This window comes from Suncus etruscus, chromosome 12 (assembly GCF_024139225.1).
Source record: "Suncus etruscus isolate mSunEtr1 chromosome 12, mSunEtr1.pri.cur, whole genome shotgun sequence".
Classification (NCBI taxonomy): Eukaryota; Metazoa; Chordata; class Mammalia; order Eulipotyphla; family Soricidae; genus Suncus; species Suncus etruscus.
This window is the reverse complement of record NC_064859.1, coordinates 16,485,756-16,493,276: the sequence shown is the minus strand read 5'-3', so window position 1 is coordinate 16,493,276 and position 7,521 is coordinate 16,485,756. Positions and strand designations below refer to the sequence as shown.

The 7,521-nt window shown below is 32.4% G+C and overlaps 2 non-coding genes across 2 annotated transcripts; one reads left to right on the top strand and one right to left on the bottom strand.

The window, feature by feature from the left end:
- Window positions 1-1,162: 1,162 nt before the first annotated feature.
- On the top strand, window positions 1,163-1,269 carry LOC126024926 (small nucleolar RNA U13). The gene has a single exon (XR_007501001.1). It is a non-coding gene; the product is annotated as a small nucleolar RNA U13 (small nucleolar RNA).
- Window positions 1,270-5,953: 4,684 nt separating this feature from the next.
- LOC126025115 (U6 spliceosomal RNA) lies at window positions 5,954-6,060 on the bottom strand. Its single transcript, XR_007501161.1, has one exon. It is a non-coding gene; the product is annotated as a U6 spliceosomal RNA (small nuclear RNA).
- Window positions 6,061-7,521: the final 1,461 nt, after the last annotated feature.

Below are 7,521 nucleotides of genomic sequence, written 5' to 3'. Positions count from 1 at the left end.
GAAGATAAGTAATAACATTAAAGAGCAATGGTTTAAATTCACCAACCAACAGAAAAATTGTGTTAGTGTTTATGGTTCCTCAAGAAAAAAAACTAATTCTTAAAATAAAAGATATAATAATCTTACAAGTTAAATAAAAAACAAACAGTTAATAAGAGACACAGATGGGTATTATATAGTGATTAGAAAACCAACATATCAAGAATACTTAATATTCACTAACTTATCTGAACCAAATGAACATGGGAAAATACAAAATAGCAATTAACTGTCCAAAATAGGCGATGACAGCCATGCCATAGTTATTAGGTAACATCAATGACCTCAGTGACAAAATGGACCGATCAACAAAATAAAATCAAAAGAAAATGATAGTTTTAAATACAAGACTAGACTAGATTGGCATAATTAAAATTCATGAGACATTTACTAACAAAAAATTATGTATACATTCTTCTCAAGTATACACAGAACTTTCTCAAGGATACATATCATGTTGGGACACAATGTGCATATCAAAAAATGTTGAATATTGAAATTTTATCAAATACCTTTTGTGATCACAGTGGTAAAAAAAGAGATGAATTACAAAGAAAAAGCAGAAAAAAATCAAATATAGAGAGACTGAACATACTACTATTGAGAAAATTAAAGGGGAAATTAAAAAAAAAACTACTAGAAGGACTGGGTGTGCAGCTCAAAGTGGCAGAGCAATTTCTCACATGTGATGCCTGAAATTCTATCCCCAAAACCACATGTCCACCCATTCCCAGTACTGCCAGGTATGACCTTGATGACACCATACACCATAGAGCTAAATACAGCCCTGTGTTGTCCTTATCAAACACCCAAGAGGAACAAAAATAAATATATATAAGACATCAGGGCCTAGAGTGTAGGTGCTTAATCATGTTAAGGTTTCTATCAATCAAAGTCTACATGAAATATTACTTTTACACTCAGACTCCTTGTTCGTAGACATCGTATCTCATATGAAAATTTTATCCAAATATTTATAAAATAAATTTTACATTAAATACCTTGAAATTGTATTATCTGTTGAGGAATCTAATCTTTTATTTTTTTTTTTTTGCCATTTCTAGTTCCTATTCTAGTTATAGATTCAGAGCTCAATGTTCTATGAGTTTTAAGAATTTTCTGGATCTTTTTCTAGTTCACAAGCATGATAATTCGGTGTTCACACTTTTGTGAGATTTTTGCCTTCCTTAAATCTTGTTATAATGTTGACACATTTTTACTGGAGTGAGAAAACCTTTTTTTCCCTGGCAACTTTCTCTGAATAACCTCAGAAATCAGGAGTTCCTGTGCCTTGTTCACATAGCACATGCTTTTTTATTTCAAAATATAGTAATAATAATGATTAATAATAATAACCAATCAAAAGAACGCACAATTTGAATTGTAGGCTGGTTCGTGAACCTGAGAGAAATAGAAGCTGTAAAGAAATTATTCCTTTTGTTCTCCAATGGCACTGCTTTTCTACATAGCTGCTAGTAAATTCAGAAGGCTAATTAGGGGCCAGTTCTGTGAGACTAAGCAATAAATTGCTAGGCAGATGACAATATTAAAATACAATTTTAAGTTTTCTTTCTCTTCTCCTGCAGTTCATCCTCTATGTCCTTCATTATTGAGCTCTAGATTATCTTCTTTTTTATTAATTTTTATTTTTAATTATGAGAACAAAGATGCAAAGAAAGAGGACAAGGTAAAGTTACAGTGGAAGGACAATCACCCATAAACAGAATTCTCAGTAGTCCCATTGCTGATATCTTAACTTTGAACTTTTGCCAAAGAACATTAAGAAAAATAAAACAGAACCCATGTACAATTACTTTGTCCCTCAAGTCCCCAGATTGTAGTACATAATATTTCTTAGCAGCACACAAAGCAATCTAAAGCCATAAAACTTATGTACCTCCTTAAACATTGAAGGCAAAGTACTTTTTAACATTTCCATGCACATGCATATTAGTTTAAGTTAACCTCAAAAGTTTAAGTGGGTTGTTTTTCTTAAGGATTAGAGTCAAAGGAGCACAGTAAAAATGGTGTGAGAGTGGCAATTATTGTTTGCATAGACCCACCAAAATATGAGGGACATGGAAAGGAAAAGCCTTGGCCTAAATACAAGGAGATCCTACCCCTGAAGTTTCCTGACATAAGACCAACTCTAGGCTCCAGGCAAACTAGTTTGTCCAATCCAGGTCATTGTCTGTAGTGAAAATACACTTTTATTTTTCACACACTCTCTGTTGTTGGTATCATGTTTCTGTATTAAATATCCTGGAATCTGCATATGCTATATTGCAGTCAGGATGGTGCAGAGCATCCTCTCGTTTCACCTCACAATTAAAGGGCAATGCAGAGAACCCTGTCCTGTAAGCAGGTCGTCAAGTCTTCTTAGTGTTAAAAGAAGTCTCTTTTGAGTAGGTCGATGTCAGAGCCATGGTAGGGTCTTTCCTGGTAGAGGATTGCTTCCAGGTGTTGTTATAAAAGACCTTGGATGTTTCATAGATAGTTTCCCTGGCTCAGTGGTGAATGAAGGATGCCCATTCTTCTGAGGCCTGTGCCAGGTCATTATATCAATGTTCAGGGTGTAAGGCCCCATTGCACTACGAAATTTGTGTGTTCGAATCTCTATTAGATAAGAACTTATTTGTATGTATAGTATTTTAATACCATTTTATACCATTTTAATGTGCCGATGTAAACAAGGAACAATGCCACGTGGCGTTATTGGTGCATATGGGGGCCATAAGAACATGGACTATCTTCTTAATGAAACAGTAACAGGTGATAGCGGCTTGATTCTCTATTTGATAGTAATACAAGGTACAAGCTGAGATTATTTAACTTCTAAGTATTTTCATAACTCTTGCATGAGACTATCAAGAATTATTAATACATGTTATGATAAAGACAGCTGGAAGAAGTAGTTCAAGCATTTTGTCATGATTGAACTGCTATCATTAAACCTTTTATTTATTTATTATAGCCCTCTCTCAAATTCCATATCTATAATTGGCTCTTAGTTTTTATTTTTATCTCCAGTTAATTATAGGTTATATTAACTTCAATACACTGCTATCAGTATTATATATGCTATTAATTTTTTCAAAAGTATCTGAGTACCGGGGCCAGAGTGGTGGCACAGAGCAGCAAGGCACTAGCCTAGGATAGACCATGGTTTGTTCCCCCGGCGTTCCATATGGTCCCCCAAGCCAGGAGAGATTTCTGAGCGCATAGCCAGGAGTAGCCCCTTAGCGTCACCGGGTGTGACCCCACCCAATAAAAGTATCTGAGTACCAATGGTATCATTTTGTTTATGCAAATAAAAAATGCTAAAAATTAAAACTCTCAAAAACACATATACTCTATTATCCATGGATTAAATAAGATTATGTAATATCACTTCATTTGATATTATTTTAAAAAATTAGAAACTTTATCTTAGAATTTTTGAAGAACAAAAAAAAGCACTATAACATTTTGATTATGACCTCAATAAGAAATTTAGAAAGTCATTTCGCCCCTGAATATGAACCATGGAGTGGGTGGCAGTACTGTTTTATGTATTCAGAGAGTTGATTAATTACTTTTAAAATCACATTGTCTATAATATTCAAAGACACTCTAATAGGAAAGTTTCAACACTTTCTATTTCAATCTTTCATTCTGTTATACTAAATATGCTTTAATCAATAAATTTAATTACATGCCTCTTAATTTTCAAAAGCCAAAAATGTCTGAATGGTGGTGAGTCAACTGAATGACTAATAATCAACATGTGAAAGACTTAAATATGGAATTATCAGGGGAGAATTGTTAGATGAAATTTTTAGGGGTCTTGTATGTAGTGCTTAGGGGAAATAGGTTCTGCATGTCCTAAGACATAAATATTGAAATGTCCTGAGACATGCATGACCTGAATGTGCCTGCTGGAGACTTTAGTGTTAGGGCATGCGGTGCTCTTGCTGATTAGGTCCAGTTTAGTAGGAGCGTAGGGCTGCATGGTACCCAGAGGATCCTATGATTCCAAGTACCAAGCTTAGGGTCTTTGCACACAGAATATACATTATAAAACTGTGAACTATGCCTCTGTTTTCCCAAAATAAATTTTCTAAAACCATTCAGGGATCACAAACATTTTAAACTTCCCCTCTCAGAAAAAAAATTATTTACTATTGTTTCTCTAGAAATTGACAGAAAAGGAAAAATTGACAGCAATCTCTACCACAAAATTAATTGAACCCAAGACTATTATTCCCCTGAAATTTAGGACCCTCTAGAAGGCAATATTGCCCACTTGGAGAACAAGTGAATTTAGAAGAATTAATAAGTGTTTCAAGTATGTGCTTAAGTAATTGGCAGCATAGTACTTATCAAAAGAATGAATTGTTCACTGATTCTTAAACTGGACAAATTATATCTGACATGTTCTTTTCTTTTTATATTAACAATTACTGTTGATTTGAAAGTTCTTCAAAAGTTCATTCAGATTACCTGAACTGACAACCTGGATGAGATAAAAAAAAATCAGAAAAATCTAGCTATGTATAAATGCATAAATGTATGTATTTATTTTTCTCTATGTATCAGACTCTTAAATTTTATGAGATTTTATTTTAGATAAACAAATTGGTAAAGCAGAGAAATAGAGTGGCTACTCTTATCATGAAGCACAGAACTAAGTAAAATGAATCTTAAACAAATAAATAGTAATTATTTAAATAGACATCAAAATGTGTATTTAGTCATAACTTTCAAAAAATTGATGTCTGAGTGTTAAGAAAGATTACTTTAAGCACTATTAAAATCATTGCTACCTGAGAAAATCCAAAAAATAAATTCTGTTATGTATAGAGAAGCTTTTGTGTTCTAAGAAACTTAAAATACTTGGAAAAGAGGAGAAAATTAGATCAAGAAACTATCAAGAAAATCTACACAGTATTCAGATTATAACAGAAGAAAAATAATACAATGTGTTGCTACATGGATAGAATATAAGGATGAAGTTAGAATGATTTCCCTCCTATGTGGGATAGAATGAAAAGCAGTTAGAAAATAAGTTGGTGCTGGAATGAATCATACTCCTTATCAGTCAAATTTTTCAGTTACCTATCACCCAAAGTATTATCATTCATGGTTCTTAAAATTTAAAAAACTTAAAATAAACATTAAAAAGCCACTTGAAATATATTTGGGAAACTGATGGTTAGGAAGGAATTTGAATAATTAGAAGTCTTAATTATACATACTATAAAATAAGACATTAAATATAAGCATTATATTAGACATGATAAAATTTATTCCAATACAAAATTTCTAAATAATTTAGAAAAACTGAGCTGCCCAATAGTTGAATTATACATGTAATATTAAAATACCAATAAGCAGGTAACATTTGACTTGGAATAGGTTAAATATTTCTAGTTGATCTTATGAAAAATGCTTCTTATATTTTTATAATGATTATTTTAGAATTCCTGTATTATGCACCCAATACTCCTGGCTCAACAGAAGCATAGTCACTAAAAAATCATTATTCTTTACAAAAAGTTAATTTATCACATTCTACATATTTGGGCCATCTTGAAGATTTTTTATTATTTTAGCAGCTATTTTAATTTTATATTTTTAAGTATAAATCTTTAAGCACCTAGATTACAAACATATTCATAGTTGGGTTTGAGGAATCAAAATATGAACATGAGAAAAGTTACTATATTATAACTAATTTTTTGAGACAGCAGTTTACAGTGATGAAAAGCTGATGAGTTTTACAACAAACCATGTTTAATTGCTACATTTTCTTAAAGATTTCACTCTACTTAAGATAGACATAGAGCGTAATCTTACATTTTAGTTGCAAGGATTACTGAAACAAAATGCTCTCCAAATTTAGTAATTGCTATTCTTTAATTGTTTTTTTTTTCTAAATATGGAATGCTTCATGAATTTGCGTGTCATCCTTGCGAAGGGGCCATGCTAATCTTCTCTGTATCATTCCAATTTTAGTATATGTGCTTTCCAAGCGAGCACTAATTGTTTTGTTTCAAAATGATAGCCAAATAATTTTTAGAATTGCACTCAGACTAATACTCTGTTATATTTTTTAGCTTCTGTCCTTTTGAAGAAGAAAGTAGAAGGTACATTTAAAGAAGCAGCAAATTCCTAAATTTAAAAATAAAGTTATAGAAAAAGAAAGCGCTTCCTGTACAAAAAAACAAGATCTCTAATGATAGAAAACTGACTCTGCAATTGAGCAGAATTTTTTCAGGGACCTTAAAGAGAGACATAGGGTCTGGACAACCAACATGCCGGGAATCAGTACATTTCATAGGTAGATACACCCTGTATCTCTTAGGCCAATCGAATTTTCTTTCTAATTGCCCCAATGTTTGATGCTCTTATTAAAAAAAAAGCCACACCTGACTCTTCGCTCTCCTGTTTTGTTCTTTTAGTTTTACTTATATTCTAGATAGGGGCTTCCACTTTTCCATAGAACCATAGAATTTGAATCACTCTGTTCTGTCTAATATTTCTTTTTATATAAACAAAAGGAGAAAAAAATGGTTGGGGCTCTGAGGACAAGTGTTCTCAGGAACAATGAGTGGGGGAAAAAAAGAGGTCATATCTAAATACTCAAGCCAAAGTCAATGGCAACTGAATTAAGAGACCAAACTATAAACAGCTAAGCGCAAAGTGGACCTGTTACACTAGCACTTCAGGGGCTAGGGGTGGAGGTTTAGGATGTATGTGGGGACTATGGTGGAGGGAAGTCAACACCGGTGATGGAACTTGCCCTAATTCACTGTCACTAATCATTTGAAATACACTGTGAAGGACTTGTAATTTACAATGAACTCAATAAAAATAATTTAAAAAAAAATAAAATAAATGCACTTTGTAACAAAATTAAAATGCAACCGAAATACAATTATTGCAGCCCACAGTATATATAAGCATTGAGCATGAATTAGAACAATAAAATAAATATGTAAGTAGAAATTGTCAAAAGTCGTGACCTAAATGGAACTAAACTTCTCTTTTGGAGATTAAAATAATTGTAGTAAATACAGAGAAACTGAGCGACAAAGGAACATGGAGAAATTATAACCTAGTGTAGTCCTGATAATGACAATGATGTGTATGAATATAAACTACTCAATGTCTTCAAAACAGAGGATAGAGAGTAGAGAGAACAAATAAGAGAGGGAAGGAGATAGAGATAGAGAATAAACTAGATGTCCAACTGGTAAATGAAAAAATACTTAGCATTGCTGATATCAGGGAAGTGCAAATTGAAACATCAGTGAGATATCACACCAGTGAGAATGGTCTAATAAAAAAAAGAAAAACAGAAACAGAAGTGCTAGTAGGAATGTAAAAATAAAGAAACTTCATTTATTGTTGGTGAAGATGTAAGTTGGTTCAGCCTCTACGAAAAACAATATGAAGATTTCTTTAAAAGTATAAAAAGGACTATGGCTGAATATTACT